Source organism: Cyprinus carpio, unplaced genomic scaffold (assembly GCF_018340385.1).
Source record: "Cyprinus carpio isolate SPL01 unplaced genomic scaffold, ASM1834038v1 S000006603, whole genome shotgun sequence".
Classification (NCBI taxonomy): domain Eukaryota; kingdom Metazoa; phylum Chordata; class Actinopteri; order Cypriniformes; family Cyprinidae; genus Cyprinus; species Cyprinus carpio.
The window spans coordinates 553,786-571,138 of record NW_024879248.1 but is presented as its reverse complement, the minus strand read 5'-3'; the positions used below and the strand labels follow the sequence as shown (position 1 = coordinate 571,138).

The following is a 17,353-nucleotide window of genomic DNA, read 5'->3' as shown; positions in this document are numbered from 1 at the left end:
TCCTTTAGAAAATATCAAAAGTGAACAGAGAAATGCGTGTCCAGACGAGCCTACACGCCAAACTGTAGCTGTTATTGCGATTTGCACGGCCTGTGGGTTGCACGCTGCTGCTTGAAGATGATGAGGGGACACGATTAAATCTGTCAGTATAAGGGAAACGATACTAGGACTAGATCAGATAATAGCGGCGAGACGACACTACAATGATTATGATCATTAGGTATTAGGTAGCCTGGTTCAATCATCGGTTTATTTTTCGCCCGGTTTTTTATCTTTAAAATAAATATTCGTGTAGCCTCCCGTTATTGTCAAACTGCAATTGACCTATTTATTAATTAAAAACTTGGCCACATTTATTCTGCGAAAGAACCGCGCATCCGGTTTGTGACACCTTACGCGATTATTCTAAGTCCCTTTCCTTTGTCACTGACTCTTCACAATGATTCGTTTTGTTTTAATAAATGTTTGGATGCAAAGGATGAGCGTCCCGTGCCTGATATAAACTACGGTATCTTCCAGGCCTCACATCCGGAAATATGGGAGAACTGTACGGGAGAAAACAGCCACCCTTTCGGGAAAGAAAGCCTCTGCGTCTTCCGTCACATGAATCCGTCAATTAATCCAAGAGTGCATTGCGCTATTGCAAGCTATAGTGTTTGCGCAGAAATCCCTGGCTTTATTCGCGCGGAATACATTCCTGGTCAAAAAGCGAGCATCTTTAACTAGCGTAGGAGCGTCCTCTCCCTCTCCTCTCCCCTTCGCTCCCTCGCGCTCGCTCGCGCTGGCTATGTGCGGCGCATCACAGCATCTACTCGCTCTCTCCTCCCGTCGCCTCGGACACCGCGAGCGGAGTCATCCTCTCGAGCCGCCTGGCTTTAATCCGTTCGCTTCTCTTGCCTTGTGCCGCGAGGATAGCAGTCCCCCTCTGTCAGCGGGGCCTTTCTCTGTTTTTTTTAGCTCTCACTCGCCCTGTATTGCTTCTCCCCCATCCGACACGAGCAGCATCAGCATCCGGGTTCTGCACTGCTTGCGTCCCTCCCTCACGCGATTCCCACTGAAACATGCTCGTCATAGCCCCCCACCCCACGTCCGCCCCTCACGTTATTATTGAACCCATTATTGTCATTGTGCAGCATCTGTAAATTGTTTGATAAATACCGTACATATTTTCAGATAATTTGTTATCATAATATTTATGGATTTTTTTAGAAAAAAAAAGACGGTCACAGGCTTGCAGGAATATCTTTGATGGGCCTAGTTGGGTTTTTGCATAGTAATTTTCATTCTTTTTACATTTTCATGTATGCATTTAGCAGACTTTTTAAAAAAAAATCACAAACACTTACACACATTTTCAAAACTTTGCCTCTCTTTTTCAAAACTTTACACACAAATCCAAGAACTGCACACAAAATGCTAAACACCTCTCATCTCTTGTTAAATGAAGCACTGCATTCAAAATATCACAAACACATCTCAAAAGCAAACATTTGCAAACACCTTTGCCATAATATTACGGGTTTTTTTTTTTTTTCCAACTGATAATACACAAAATCTTTACGTGTCACACACTTTCTGAAACACTCAAACACCAGAACCACACACCAAATCTTCAAAATCATACACTAATTCTCGACCTTTGACTCAGTTTTCAATTCCATAAAACACTTTGTGCAAAACACAACACACAGCACACACACACACCATCATGGGGGAAGTCGTGACCTAACGGTTGCCCACTGCTCCGGGTGTGTGTTCACTGCTGTGTGTGTGTGTGCACTTTGGATGGGTTAAAAGCAGAGCACGAATTCCGAGTATGGGTTACCATACTTGGCTGTATGTCACGTCACTTTCTCACTTTCTCATAATTCTAATTTTTCTCTAAAAATCTAACAGGATTTAATATTATGGCAAAGGTGTTTGCAAATGTTTGCTTTTTGAGACGTGTGCAATTCTTGCATTTGTGTGTAAAGTTTTGAAAAAAAAGAGGCAATGTTTTGAAATGTGTGTAAGCAGTTGAAAAGAAATGTAATTCATGTTAGATTTTTGTGTATTTCACAGAGAATTGTATGTTGTGTTTTCCACAAAGTGTTTTATGAAATTAAAAAATGAGGCAAAGGCCAAGAATTAGTGTATAGTTTTTGCAGATTTGGTGTGTGTGGTTCTGTTGTTGGAGTGTCCAAATAAAGATTTTATTATTTTATTATTAGTATACTAAAACTGTAACCAAAGCGACTTACAGGAACAGAATTTTGTCCAAGATTCAACAGTTTTCAATGTCAGGCTTATTAGAAAGTTAGATTAGGGGAGCAAGCTAGAGCAGAAAAGAAAAAAGAAATGAAAATGTAAAGAAATTCACTTTTTGCCTACTTTCTATTGCTAAAATTAAAGCACCATCCCTGCAGTTTTATATTTGAACACAGGGTGGAGAGAGACAAACACATAGGGCGTGTTCTGCAGGCAAGAAGTTATTGAAAAATCTCCCAACAATAAAATGTGCATTTATGTTGGGGTTTTTATTTCTTAATCTCACCCAAAAAAACATTAGGCATAGCGAAATACTGGGAGTATCTTTTATTTCAATCTGTATCAGGCAGTTTTTTAGACAGCAGGGGGCGTTGCTTTAGAGTCTAGCTCGTTGAGCTCTTACCCTATATTAGGCACGAACTGTTCATATATTACGTTAAAGTACCTATGTTATGTTAAGTGAGTCATTACAAGATTACACGTCTGCTGATAAAATTCAGGGTTTCTAATTGTGTTTTTTTTCTGACAGAGATCAGCAGACAGAGGTGATTCCTGCAGATTCGCCTGGATATTCAACTCTCAGCACTTTCATATCGTCCCTCACGTGATGTTTTCAAACACATTCAGTGACCTTCATACATGCCTTTTGGAAAGTTTTGTAAAGTTATCCCCTATTCCTACCTGTCTGGCAGCAGCACACCCCTACTCCCTTTATTTTCTTAGAGTCTTATGACAACCGAAATCTCTCCTCAGCATGGAGGAGGACGCAGGAGGATGTCGGCTGGAACTGTGGTAAAGCCAGGTGTAAGTATAAACAAGTGTAACAGTGTAACAGTCACGCATTTAGGTCGTAAAAATAAGGTAGCCTAAATCAGTTTTTTTATTTATTTTTTCACATTTTTACACTTTTAATCATTTTAATTTTGTGTTAGGCTACTCATATGCATGAAAACAACAAAGACATTTAGCCTATCTTAAATAAAGCAAACCGTGAAAGGTGAGTGATTAGCCTTTTGTCTGTAAGCTATTTAGTAAACAGCGCCTTAAGATTACTGAAATAAGATTTAAGTAAACCCTTTAATAACTATTTACAACAGACTTTTTGCCACGTTTCACACTGAAGTCACAATTCCGGTATCATCTCGATTAGGGATTCTAAACCGTTTTTCACCAGACCTTTTTGACCAAAATTATTTACTTTAAGAGTTACTTTAATGTTCATGGTTCTGAAAAACAAAATAAAAGTCTGATTCTAAATAGCTATTCTAAATTATTCTTTATTTAATTCTGAAACGTTATAATTTTATATTTTTATGATTTAATTAATGACTAGCTTTTCATCAACTCATGAACTCCCCAGTTTCCTTATGAACCCCAGTGGTTTCACCAACCTCAGTTTGGAAAATCTTTGTCCAATATTTCCCAGCCTACTTGCTCTGATATTGGTTGAGATTGTTGCATGATCTGATCACATTTGAGCAGTGATTCATGGAGACATCACCCAAAAATTTTTCTCTGCTTATGCAAGCGGTAAATTTGGTGTGACAAGACTTTTGCATTGATAATTAGCTTGAATTTCTTGTTTTGTACTGCTTAAATGACACCAAACCAGCATGTTTGAGCGTAGTCCCAAACCCTGGGGATTTTTATTCTTGGTTATAGAACAAGTCTTCACACTTCTAGCTTTGTTAATAGATCAGCTCATGAATGAGCATAGATCTGATTGATTGACTGATGAGATGAGTGCACTTGGTGATTTGGGTGGGTGTATTTGTGTGCCTCTTAACACGAGTCAAAGTGAGGAGTTTTAGAGTATTAGTGACACTGGAAAGCTTAATCTCCTACTTTACTTCACCTAAACCCATTACAGAAGCCTACATAATCCTTGCCTACAGTCCACTTCACTGCATCCATCTTAACGTTTTGGACTTTGGTATATAAATAAAACCACAGGGGCTCATTAGAAGTCACTTTTGGCAAGACAGGATCTGCTAAGCAAGTTAATGAAAGCTGTTTTTAAGAGTTTACTTAAAAACCAAAACAAACATTGTCAATTTTTTTTTTTAAATCTTTAATCTTTTTTCCATTTTGAAAGCATCATTTTACATCAACTCTCAAACTGTCTACAGGTCAGATCAATACAATCAGCCACAACGGGGAGGGGGAGGTTGGGTGGTTGAAGGAATCCATTTAAGCTTCACAGGAGGGTAGAGAAGGGAAAAGACACAAATATGGTCTTTCTGCTGCCAAACCCCAAACCCCATCATTGAGTCCAGTGCCATGAGCTGCAGGGAATGCTGGGAAGGGTGGAGGACTCAGTGCAGTAAAACGCTAAAAACAAACAGAAATACAGAGAATCATGCATTTCAAATGATAAAAAAAATCATGCAGGCAGTTCATAAAACAGAGCAGAACAAATGTGTTTAAGATTAAATTAAAAGCCAATCAACTGAGAAGTATTAAGAATATTAAATATTTTTTTTTCCAGTTGACATGGTTTCACTTGATACAACAACATAAACGTGTGGAGTGAATTAGTTAGTAATGAAATAACGCTGACTTTTTAAAAAAGGTTGACTATACTCTAAAATTAATTTTATCTAAAATAATCTAAAATCTAAAATAATTGTCAAGTTAACATAATTTTTAATAATTTTTGAAGTACCAAGGTAAACTTGACTTGAAATTTAAACAATATTGAATTTTTTAAAAATTATGATTTAATATTATAGTCTATGTTGGACATTTATTCTTGCATACTTATTTTCCCCATTACATTTAGTTTTAAATTTGGCATGATACAGTACTCATTAACTTATTTTTAACAAAACTAATTATTTCATGAAAACAGTTTATTCTTCAGCTAATCTAAAAATGAATATAAATATCAGCCAATTATCGATTCTCACCCATAACATGGAAATAATGTTTTTGTTGTTGTTGTTGTGTTGTTGTTATTTTTTTTTTTTTTTTTAGATATGTGCATCCTAAATTATTAGACCATTCCCAGCTAATTTGAAATACCGATCAGTCAGCCATATTCACCATATTTAGAAAAGAAAACATAGTACATAATGCATCTGCTGATCTTACATAAATAAAATACTCGTCTGACCAAATAAAGGGGAATGAAGCAAGTGAATGTGCATTACTTTTCCTGCATGTTGAGCTCCTCATGACGCCTCAGCATTGCTCTTCACACAGGCAGCAAACGCCTCCATTAGCTCCTTACACGCTTCCTCACCCATTTCGCCTTTACACTGTAGCACACAGAAAACACGCACATTACTCCAGCACACACACACACACACACACACTGATTCACATCAACATATCACATATACAACACAAAAAATGCAGATTTGTCCCTCTGAAGCATGCAGAACTCAGTACTCAATATAATCAATATAAAGGTTCTGTACCACACACTGTAAAGAAATTACGTAACTTTGGTTGTGTCTTTTGTTTCTGCAAAGTTGTATAAATGTGCACTCATGAGAGGCTGGATTCTGCTGCCAACTGAATGAGACAGTATGTATGCATTTGTATGAGTGAGATTATTTGAGCCTCTCCACACCAAACAACGGCAGACACTGACACACTGCATCAGAGTGATGGAGCGAAAACAAGGGTAGGAATGACATCGCAAAGGGGGGAAAAGAGATGCAAAGCGAGGGAGGCGGATAATCCAGCTGAACCAGTGAAAGATAGAGCCCTAGAATCACATGACAAAGCAAGCAGGTAATGGAAAAGAGACATGCCTCCTGCTAAAGAGGGAGATGTCGTGACTTATGAGGAAAATAGCCCCTCCCCCGGATAGAAAAATGATTTTAGTCTCCCTCCCCCCACAGATCATCTGCTGCATCTCGCATGGTGACATAAGCATGCTCTTCCTCGCTTTCGTTTTTTTCTCAGAGAGTGGTGATGTAACACACAGCTGGTCAATTTTTAATATAAAGCGCCTTATGCAGACTGATTCTGATGAGCCACGTGACGTTGGTGTAAGGATGTATGGGGATTTCACTAGCCAAGGGCATTTCCTCTTCATAGGCAGCCATTTTAATACTAATACTAGATTCAGAGAGAAGACATGCAAAGGGAGAATGGCCCATTGTGAAGCACAAGACTTACTGACAAAAAACAATTAGGGTCAGATTATGTCTTTATCCTCATCAACCAATAATTAGAGATCAAAAAAAAACCATTCAACTGGAAAGCCACCCATGTTTTGTGCTCGAAGAATGGTCCATTTAAAAGCTAATTTGATTTCAGAATGTGTTGAATTTCTGGAAAACTGTGTCAAATGAACCAGAAAATGGGTGTTTAAAGACCTTTTGATTTGAGAGACAAATGCTGAAACACTCTATATACGTGATGTAAAATTGGTGGCAAAAGCACAGCCATTTTAAAAGCTTTTTTTTTAGGGATAGTTCATCATTTACTCACTCACACCTTGTTCCCAAATTGTATGACTTTCTTTCTTCTGTGGAATATAAATTATTATTATTATTTTTTTTATTTTTATTTTTTGAGAAAGAACTTTCTTTTTTGCCCATAAAATGGAAGTCAGAACTGTTTGGTTGCCAACATTCTTCCCTACGTTATCATTTGTGACCCTGGACCACAAAACCAGTCATAAGGGTCAATTTGTCTAAATTGAGATTTATACATGAAAGCTGAATAAATGAGCTTTCCAGTGATGTATGGTTTGTTATTATAGGACAATATTTGGCCGAAATACAACTATTTGAAAATCTGGAATCTGAAGGTGGAAAAAAAATCTAAAAATTGAGAAAATCACCTTTAAACTTGTCCAAATGAAGTTCTTAGCAGTGCATATTATTACTAATCAAAAATTAAGTTTTGATATATTTACAGTAGGAAATTTACAAAATATCTTCATGGAACATGATCTTTACTTAATGTCCTAATGATTTTTGGGCATAAAACAAAAATCAATAATTTTGACCCATACAATGTTTTTTGGATATTGCTACAGATATACCCCAGCGACTTAAAGGGATGCTATTATGCTTTTTCACTTTGTCAACTTTAGTTAGTCTGTAATGTTGCTGTTTGAGTATAAAAAAGATCTGCAAAGTTACAAAGCTCAAAGTCCAATTCAAAAGGAGAAATTTAATTTAATAGAAATCACTTTTCAAAAACTACAACGGACGACTCGTTTGGATTACAATACATATTTTCCGGGATTTGTGATATCACAAATATCGACGAATGGGACGAGACCTGGTTTTGTGATCCAGGGTCACATTTGTGTTCTGCAATAGAAATGGTTTGTAATGACATGAGTGTGAGTAAACAATGACAGAATAAATCGTAATAATAATAAAATATAGGTCATAATTGGTCTTAAAATGTGCTACAGATGTGAATTAAATGAACCAAACCATAATTATTTGCCAGTCAAATATTGAAATCTGTCAGTCTTGGAGGTGTAAAATTAAAATGATACCAAAAAGCATCAGAAAAATAGGAAGGAGATGATCACCTTCCCTAAATGAAGACTTAATAATTCACATGATGGCCAGTCCTCCACATATATAATGCAAAAGGAAAAAGGGCACGGCTCAGGAGTCCTCTGATCTTAACACAACAAATAGGAAATAATTTTATTTGACCCAAAGAATAATTCAACTGGAATCTAATAAAATACTGAATCCATATGGAATTGATTTATTTCCACATGGAGCTCCTGTAACAAAGCTATTCTATGTTGATATAAAGCAGATGCTTTTGTTTATTGATAGATTAAGTAACACTGTTTACCCTGAGGGGGGCTTCTACAAAACTAGAACAATGCATTCCAACCACTACAAGAGCAGGCATGCTAACACAAATGAGAGGGAAAAATCAGCTTAAAGTGTAAAAGATTAACTTGTGATTTGCATTAACATTCTTGAAAGGACACCCTATAGGACACAATGGTGGTACGTTAACTCTGAGGATGATGTTCAGTCACAGACTTTGAAACAATACAAAATGGAGAACAACTCAAGGTCATAAGGTCACAAATTGTACACTGTTCCACAACAAGCAGTCAGATGCATTCTCCCAGTGAATAACTGCTAGCTTGTGGGGTTAAACCTGTAACATTAATCCTATTCTGAGTTTAAAGCCCAAGCATGATGAATGAATCCCCATTTGTGGACTAGCATTACAAAAAAAAAAAAAAGACAAAGATTGGCCACTGTGACATGCTTAGGCCAGGTGTAAAGTGATCCAGTGAACAGTACATGTCACACTATAATGGATGACACACCACACACACACACACACACTTATGCACAACCATGTAACGAAAGCACTATAATTATCCAGTGTGGTGTATGTTACTTAAGGTCGCCTTCTGTAAGGTTAAACATTCAGCTAGTCAGCAACACATGCATGTTGCTGATCAAAATGGTCACAGAAAGGTCAATGACAACCTGACCTGCTAATAGGTGTTAACTGTTAACAGTTCTGCCATTCTCCCAACAGTCTTCACCATGTCTGTCCTTGCAGCGTCCCAGCCTCGCTTTGTCATTTTAAGCAGTGACTGCTCATGTAAGAGGAAACTATTAATGTTTACAGATGAACCGTTTCTCCCTTTTTCACTGCCCTCCCCCTCAAACCCATTTTGGCTTACAGTGGATTTTGTTGGTTTTATATCCGCTAAGCAATGTCCCATCTTACCAGAATGATTTAGATGTCTCTCTAATTAAAACACCTGATTCATCTCATCAGCTTTGTGATGTGTTGAACAGGAGACATCTGAAATATCTTGCGAGGTGGGTCTCAAAGACTGGAGTTGAGAAGCACTGCTGTAAATGAATGTGACTGTGATGGCCTGCTTGCAGATGACACATTATTCAACCAAATTCTCACCCCCACCCACCCCTTCCCCTATCTAGCTCCTTGCCACACCAAAGGTCCACAGTGCGTATGTGCAACCTTATCTCCTTTCTCATTGCTGCCCCAGGCCTGTCGACACTACAAACACCAAAAGCAGCCAGCTACATTTTTTTGGGTGGGTGTGGGGATTAGGTGTCAAAATACAGCTTGAGCAATGGCTGTGTCAATGGTCAAAAGAGAGGGAACACATTGAAACCCTACATAGGAAGAAGGACAGCATATGCATACTGAATAAATGTTCATCACTGGCCACTGGCCACAATCTCCTTCATTTGCAGGATATAAAACCAGCAAAACCCATTAGTGGGAGGGCAGGGAAAACCGGTGAAAGGTTTCACCTGTAAACATCAGTGATTCCCTCTCATTTAAGTGGTCAAAACTCAAAATATGACAAAGCGAGGCCAGGGAGGCTGCAGGGACAATAATGGGCGAAGATTAAGAGAGGGAATCAGGGATGGTAGGACGAGCAAGAGGAAAAGCATGATGTAGACACATTCCCAACAGCCAATCAGCCGTGAGGAAGAACTGAAGTTGAAGAAAAACCCCAGAATGCTCTTAATGAGCGGCCCCACTGCTGCTGCCAACTCGCATCAAACTGACACCAATCAAACCATTTAAAAAACTCACTAAGCTTAATTAAGTTTCATCTTATTAAAAACACCGGATCCCTCTGCGCGAACCTTCCACCCCTTATTCGGCGCAAGATCCTTTCTTCCCTCCATTTTGGATCGCCATCACGATGCAGTGTTTACTCTGTGTATCAAAATTCTCTTGAATATCACCAATCTTAACTAATTAAGAACTATAATAAATCTATTAGGAAATAAATCCACATTTTGGGTATGAGAATTTAACACAAATTTTAATTCGGTCTATAAAGAGTATTATGGACCATACATGACTGCTGCTCCAGTCACTTACCATTTGTCTAGATCTGCCTTGATGGCCACACAGGGTGCTGGGACAGGGGTCTCGGCAGGAGCTGCAGTCTCTGAGTCCGACATGGTTCTGTGGCGTTGGTGTGATCCGTGCGCTCCTGTGGTTGCATGTGCAAGAGAAAAAGAGAGAATGGAGAGTTAGAGTTGTCAAGAGGGAGGGGTAGTGTACATAGTTCACAGGGGAGGAAGGAGGGGGGAACGTGAGAGGGTACATATGTACATGAGCAAGAGATCAAACAGTGATCGGGTTCAACCCTTACTCAGCAAAACAATAAATAAAAAAAATAAAAAAACATTTAAAAAAATAAAAAACATTTTGAAAGTATGGCGCTTCATATGCAAAAAGCAAATAATTGTGTTTTTTTTCTGCACCTAAAGCAACAGTGTGTAATGAAGTGTGCTGAGCCAATGGAAAGTATGTAGAGTAACTTAACTTGCATTCGGACACAGAAAAGCTGCACTACTTCTGTGTGATATCACGGACTGTGCATGGACGCCCACTAATGGCAACATGTTTTCATGACATGCTGCAATTTACACTTTTTCGTTCTTTGTTAATCATTTAAATTGCATCCAATTTTCCCTTTTTTATTTTTATTTTTTCTTAAAGATTTAAAATGAATACAGCCAGGGTGTACACTAGAATAAATACAAAATAAATAAAATTCCTTCCCTTATTCCTTTATTCCTTTCCTTTCCAGCTTGTACTTATTTGAACAATGCCTGACACTTGGTATTTCAAGCACTTCCTGTGTCTGTTTGCCTCTTTAAGAAGAGTCGCTTTATGTATTACCCCAATGTAGGTCGCTTTGGATAAAAGCATCTGCAAAATGACTAAATTTAAATGTAAAATCGAGATATATGAATAAATGTAAAATGGTTAAACGAAAACATTAAAATTAACAAATTTTACAACTTTCTTCTTCCTTTAAAATGAAAAACAAAAGGCTTACCCCCCCCCCCCCCATTTACATTTATGTACACTAAATAGAAGTTAGCAGATTAATTAATGAATTAAAAAGCGAATGCATTTTCATGCATGATTTTAAACAGTTAAAAGCATCACCACCAGCCACTTTAGAGCCCATCACATTGTAACATAACTTTCCCTTTAAACTTTGTTTTTATTGTGAATTGTGCACTACATTTCACTAACCCATCCCTCTAAATGGATGTCATAATTAAAATTAGTGTTGTCAAACTAATAAACTTCATCAAAAACAAACAAAATAGGTTTGTTTCCACAATATATGTGTGTGTACTGTGTATATTTATTATGTAGGATATATAAAATACACACACATGCATGTATATATTTAAGAAAAATATGTTTTATTTATATATTTAATATATTTATATGTAATATAAATGATCCTGAATGAAAGATAAACGTAAATATTTATTTTCTAATATATAACTGTATGTGAGTATCTTTATATATATACAAAGTAAATACACACAGTACACACACATATATTGTGGAAACAAAATTTTTATTTTGGATACGATTAATTGCGATTAATCATTTGACAGCACTAATGAAAATACAATAAGTTATTTCTATATGAATAAAGTTTCAATTTGAATTTAATTCCATCCCTCAGCTATATGGTGTGCAGACCAGCCTGACTATAAGCTTAATCAAGCAAATCCATTTGGCTTTTAAGAGTTTTGATGCCAGAAAGGGGGTCACATTTGAATCAATATTCAAAATAGTGGTCACTTCATAGGTTTTAATATAGTAACCTATTTACATGTAGGTTTTCGAGAGAAAACTGAATAAAAACAAGATGTCACAACATACTATTATTCGACGGGCAGAGAGTCTTTCATTGCTCACCCGCCCCTTCATCTGTTCTACCCCCTTCACAAAGTCAAGGAGTCGTAGACTATAAATCAGACACTTAACTTTAAAAAGCAATCGGTCTAATCCTTTCATTGTTGGTTAATGTAAATTAATTTACAGCTGGATGCATAATAATAAATTGAAAATTCCGCGGGGACGAAACGTATCCTAAGGTAACCTATGTGCATGTTTTATAGTTTTATTTTAAATATTTGTTAGAATTGTTTTGTAACCTTTTTATTACTGCAGTTTATTTTTAGTGTTTTGTATTTTATTTTTTTTTTTATTGTTTATGGTTTCCGTTTAACTGAAACAAAAGATCAACGCTAAAATGCCTGTGTCATTAAAGTCCAATTCGTAAATGTACCTATCTTTGTATTACTTTTAAAACGTAGCCTATTCGATTGTGTCCGTGAGCATGTGGATCCGTTTAACTGAAACAAAAGCATAGTTGTTACTTTCTCTAAAGATCTGAAACTTTTGCGGATCTCTGCGTCGGTTACTTAAAAAGTTTTGGCTAAGCCTACCTGTCTGTCTAAATCAAGATGTTACGCGATTAAAGCTGTAGGAGCAAATGACTGAAAGTCGCGCGCGCATCTGAAAAATGACAGAGGTATTTAACGGTGTTGTGTAATATTCGGTTTCCTGTGAAAAAACTTTCCCCTGGGTGGAGTTCACATGAATATTCATAGTTCCCGTGTTGTGGGCGTGCCCTTGACACAACGCACAAACGAATGGAATTGAAAATATCAGTGCATGCTCCTTCAAATCGCTACTTGTTTAATGGATTATTTTGAACAGGCAATGATGAAGTGTCAGTGTTACACATTAATTAGTATTAACTGCCACAGTGCCAAAACAATGCATAGTTTGTGTAATATGATAAATTGTCTGTAACGTTTTGTTAATGGATTACAGGCACACAGCAAAACAATCAATAAGCTAATAACCTATCTTACCTAATAACGTTTTTACTATTTGGTGTATTTAGCTTTTTATATATTTTTATATATTTTATTTGTGGTGCTTTATTTTTAATAGTTTGGTTTGATTAGCCTACCTGGTTGTCATTGGAGACTAATACAGTTTGTATACAGCTATGCCTGAAACAAACCACTACAAATGTATCTGTGGCCTAATAAAGTTGGTGTGAGCATCCTGTGTCCTTCTTTCTTTAATCTATTTTTTTTTTTTTAAATAACCAGTTTTTACCAGCCCTCCACGGCCCCATCAGTATATTTTTTAATTATTTGAATATCAGGTAAAATTATAATTAAAGTCACACTAAATGGCAATTTACTTCTGTCACATATTTTCTCCTATTACTACTACTACGATTATTATTATATTTGATTTTTTTTTTTTTAACATCAAAAGCTTTCCACATAAGCCTGTTTGGGAATCACTTATCTCAAAAGAACTAATAGATTATAATATATTGAAGGTAGTAATCCTCCCAAAAATGACAATTCTGTCATCATTTACTCACCCATTTGAAACCAGTATGAGCAAAAAAATAAATAAATAACTTTTTAAAAAGTATCTTCTACAGAAGGAGTCATACAACATTGAAACAACATGCGAGTGAGTTAATTTTTATATGGTCAATTTTTATTTAAATGAACTGTTTCTTTAAAATGGACTTACACAATATGTCATATTAGCATAGCATATCACATTTTTCTTTATTGTATTTAGTTAACAGTCAAATACAGAGCTTAACAGTTTTAGAGAATCTGAGAAAAAACTACTACTAATAAATACTATAATAATGAATAGCATATATAAGCATACATTGTGTCTGTTTTTTGACCATATGTTGCACTGAAAAACAACCTCATCATGTCATGTTTAAGAATAGTGTGTGAAAACATCCAAAATTTCATGATCCATTGTGTTAATAATGTTTAACATTTGAACAGCTTATTCAAAATTGTTTTTCACATTTTACAACTATTACATACAATGAAACCCAAATGTTTTTGTCAGCCAAACTCTGTTCTCCTGTCTCCTTAATCAAAGTTAATTTAACAACACACTTTAATGTTGACAGTTCTCTGAGTTGGGTTAATAGTAACATGACATGCAGGTTAACAAATAACATGTTATCTTTATAGTAAGTTTTTTATTTTTACTGTTTAAAATTAAGCTAAAAATGATATTGTAGATTATATAAATATTAGTTGCATTCATTAAATGTTACTATGACAAGTACAGAAGTAATTGCTTTATAGAAATATAAATCAAATTGAAAAGACAAGGAAAGTTGTGTGAAAGTATGCATATGGAATGAAGCAATGCAAAATTAAGTGAGTGTCTGAGATATTTATTGGTACTCGATGAGAACAGTCTCCATGTATGTCCAGTTCATACAATGATAAACCTCTGTACCAGTGACTTAAACGCTCTCATCCAATCTGAAACAGACAGTGACTTTACATGATGATGAATATACGTGGAAACATTATAAAAGCAAATCAAAGCCATATTATAACATTGTTGATGATGAGACATATGATTTCTTATCTAAATGTAAAAATAATATTCTTGAAGTAGCTAAACACATCAAAAATAAGAAACTATATTACCCAAGGTTAGCATATAGATTATTCGCTTTTTGTTTTGCTGTGTGCCTGTAATCAATCAAGCAAAACAGCTTACAGATGATTTATCATATTACACAAACTGGATTGTTTTGACACTGTTGCATTTACATTTACATTTCATTTAATCATTTAATCATTTAGCAGATGCTTTTATCCAAAGCGACTTACAAATGAGAACAATAGAAGCAATCAGATCAACAAGAGAACAACAACGGTATACAAGTGCTATGACAAGTCTCAGTTAGACTAGTACAGAACACGTAGCCAGGGTTTTTTTTTTTTTTTTTTTTTTTTTAAGAATATGATAGACAAGAAAAGAAAAGGTAAGTACTAGTATTAGTTGGTTAAGTGCAGGCGAAAAAGATAAGTCTTTAGATGTTTTTTGAAAATGAGTAAAGACTCATTTGTTCGAATTGAGATCGGGAGGTCATTCCACCAGCTGGGCGCAGTCCAGGAAAAAGTCTGTGAGAGTGATTTTGAACCTCTTTGGGATGGCACCACAAGGCGTCGTTCACTTGCAGAGTGCAAATTTCTGGAGGGCGCATAAGATTGAACTAATGAGCTTAGGTATGTTGGAGCCGTGCCAGTTGGTCATCTTGTAGGCAAGCATCAGTACCTTGAATTTAATGCGAGCGGCTACTGGTAGCCAGTGTAACCTGATGAGGAGAGGAGTAACATGAGCTGTTTTCAGCTCATTGAAGACAACCCTCGCTGCTGCATTCTGGATCAGTTGTAGAGGCTTGATAGTACATGCAGGAAGGCCCGCCAGGAGAGCATTGCAATAGTCCAGTCTGGAGAGAACAAGAGCTTGGACAAGAAGTTGGGTGGCGTGCTCTGACAGGAAGGGTCTAATCTTCCTAATGTTGTATAAGGCAAATCTGCAGGACCGGGTCGTTGTAGCAATATGGTCTGTGAAGCTTAACTGATGATCCATCACAACTCCTAGGTTTCTGGCTTTCCTGGAAGGAGTAATGGTTGATGAACCCAGCTGTATAGAGAAGTTGTGATGAAACGATGGGTTAGCTGGAACCACCAGGCAGTTCTGTCTTAGTAAGGTTGAGCTGAAGGTGATGGACATTCATCCAGCTAGAAATGTCACTCAGACAGGCTGAAATGCGAGCACCTACCGTCAGGTCATTGGGTTGTTGCAATGCTTCAATGCTTCACATTGACACTTCATTAACGGTTCAAAATAATCCATTAAACAAGTAGCGATTTGAGGAGCATGCACTGATATTTTCAGTTCCATTCATTTGCGCCTTGTTTCATGGGGAAGTTGTGGCCTGGTGGTTAGCGAGTTTGACTCCTAACCCTAAGGTTGTGGGTTTGAGTCTCTGGCCGGCAATACCATGACTGAGGTGCCCTTGAGCAAGGCACCAAACCCCAAAAATGCTCCCCGGGCACCGCAGCATAAATGGCTGCCCACTGCTCTGGGGCTGTGTTCACGGTGTGTGTGTGTTCACTGCTGTGTGTGTGCACTTTAAATGCAGAGCACATTTCTGAGTATGGGTCACATCACTTTTTCAATTTCACTTTTTTCAAGGACACGCCCACAACAAGGGAACTAATGATTATTCACGTAAACTCCACCCACGGGAACAGTTTTTCACAGGAACCGAATATTACACAACCCCGTGACCTTCAGACAAGAACGTCCTGTTTTCTAAACAATCAACCCACATCCATATGCATTTGCACTGCTGCCAATGAGCTAAAGTGCAGATAATTAAATTAGCATAAAATGTCATGCAATTACTTTACCTGGATCTGCAGTCTGGAAAGTTCTGGCAAGATTTACCTGGAAAACAAAATAAATATATTTTTGAACTGGAACACGCGTTAAGTAGCAACTAGATCCACGCCTCCTTCTCCAGGAGACTTGAAGGAGGAGAAACGCCCTAATGCACATGCATACAATGCTATTCTCTCTGTAATGAGACTATAAGGTTGTTTATTGGATAAGTCGTCCTTATGACAGAGTTCTTATGACAGAGTTCTTATAGGAGTTGGTCAAATGAAATAATAAAAAGTAGGCTATAGGTTCGCTGAAACAGGCTGTATGTGAAATTTTGAAGTTCCCAAAATATAGAAAATATATGAGAAATTTTGGAAAGACTAAAGACAATTTGAGGTAACAGAGTGAATCCTTACAAAAAGTAACTATGGTTCTACAAAACCAAAAAAAAAACATGCTAATCCATGGCAACCAAAAAAATGGTTTTGCTGTACTAACCATAGTTTAACCATGGTTTTTGTAGTGAGACGGTAATCAATACGCCAAAAACATGCTTACAACACTTTTACTACAAAAAAAAGTTAGTTTTCATATGGGAATGAATGAATGATAACACTATTACACAAAATGTTACAAACGTCCCTGTTATTTCAAGGTCCTATAAGGTCACACACTGTAACTAACTAATAAGTCAGAAAACATTAAGGGAACGGGAAACTTTCATAAGAATTGGACTCAACCAGCACATTCAGATATAAATAAACAAGGAAAGAACAGAAAAGAAACAAATAGGGTTAAAACGCTCTCAGTTCACAGCAGGTCATGACAAATGAGTGTTTCCTCATTGCTGGGGGAAGGGGCTCACAAGTGAAGACTTTTTAAATGGCATGTAGCTGTAAGAGCATAGAATGGGTACACATTTACGGTACACCTCCACAGAAAGGAAAAGAGCTGGAAAAAATCAACTCGGACCCTTCACACCTGGCCAACTTTCTCTTTGAACTGGGCTACAGTACCCCCGGCCACTACTGAGCACCAAAACAGCTAGTTTATTACAAAAAAGGCCATT

The 17,353-nt window shown here is 36.9% G+C and overlaps 1 long non-coding RNA gene across 1 annotated transcript; it reads right to left on the bottom strand.

Moving 5' to 3' along the window:
- Positions 1-4,354: 4,354 nt before the first annotated feature.
- Positions 4,355-10,304, bottom strand: LOC122144159. Its single transcript, XR_006159566.1, has 3 exons — positions 10,081-10,304; positions 5,400-5,507; positions 4,355-4,578 (listed from the first exon to the last, which is right to left on the bottom strand). It is a non-coding gene; the product is annotated as an uncharacterized LOC122144159 (long non-coding RNA).
- Positions 10,305-17,353: the final 7,049 nt, after the last annotated feature.